Source organism: Octodon degus, unplaced genomic scaffold (genome assembly GCF_000260255.1).
Source record: "Octodon degus isolate 3935 unplaced genomic scaffold, OctDeg1.0 scaffold00017, whole genome shotgun sequence".
Lineage (NCBI taxonomy): Eukaryota > Metazoa > Chordata > Mammalia > Rodentia > Octodontidae > Octodon > Octodon degus.
The window spans coordinates 11767652-11768922 of NW_004524593.1; the positions used below are offsets into that span (position 1 = coordinate 11767652).

General features: G+C 53.1%; 1 pseudogene; it reads right to left on the reverse strand.

The window, feature by feature from the left end:
* LOC101564534 lies at window positions 1–585 on the reverse strand (annotated as a pseudogene).
* Window positions 586–1271: the final 686 nt, after the last annotated feature.

Below are 1271 nucleotides of genomic sequence, written 5' to 3' on the forward strand. Positions count from 1 at the left end.
TTAATCCTCCTCCTCCTCATGCCCCGCTCCGGCCCCACCCTGGCCCATCTTGGCGTTCTTCTTCAGTCAGCCCGGGCGGCCTCCCCCATACCCGGAGCGCAAGGAGAAGTCGATGTGCTTCTGGGAGTCCGCGCGCACAAGGAAGGACCGGATGTTCACCCCCTGCTTGCCGACCCTGGTGTGGTGCTGGCGGATGCGCACACGGGCATCGTGGATGGGCTTGGCCAGGCCCAGCGTTGAAGACCTGGGGCTGCAGGCGCCTCTCCAGGAAGTCCTCAACTTTTAGGCCCAGGATGTAATCCAGCTTCATCTTGCCTTCATCCTACACCCCAATGTGGATAGTCGCTGCAGCACAGCGTTGCCTTCAAAAAGACGCCGTAGGTCCTTTTCGTCCAGTATTAGCAGCTCCCGGGCAGCCGCGTGGATCTTGGCCAGTGTGAATTTGACCCTCCAGACCTCTCGCTTGTCCCGGAGCCCATACTCGCTGATCAGCTTCGATTCTTGGTTAAGACAGGATTTCTCGAAGGGCCTCCTCAGGGTGACGTAGGTTTTACAACAAACCCAGCTCCTCACCACCGGTGGCATATTGGCTCCGTGTGCTCAGCTGTGCTTGCGAGCCGATCTTGACAACTCAGAGAAAAAAAAGCCCTGCCTCAAAATTTAAAAACAAGGGCCAGTCAAATGGCTCAGTGGATTAAAGCGCCTGCAGACAGGCAAAGGAACCAGGGGTTCGATCCCCAGGCCTACCGTGCCGGCTGTGCCCCCGGGGCGCCCTGAGACAGCAATTGAGATTGGGCATGGTGGCGTGCGCCTGTAATCCCAGTTCTTGGGAGGCTGGAAACAGGCAGATCACTACGAGTCCGATCTAGTAGGGAGACCCTGAACACTCTGTAGACCCTTCCCTAAAATACAATAATAATAATAATAATAATTATTATATTATTATTATTATTATTATTGTATTTTATTATTATTAAAAACAAAAGGGTTGGGAACGTAGCTCAGCACTCCCTGGGTTTGATTACCAGTCCAAAGGCTATCTGTGTACCTCTCCTTAGCTCTGCACACACACCTCCCTGAATCAGTACTCCATGGAAAATCCTTTGAGTCGTGCTTTCCCGGCCTACCTTTGGCTTCCTTCTGAGCTTCAGACGAAGTGTGTGTGCTTTCTATGCCACGCTGCACCTCTGTATATTGTCCTTTTCCACAACCTCCCTTCAGAACAGTGATTTTAAACTGGGCCTCAAGAGCTGCAGAGGTGCGGAGGGACC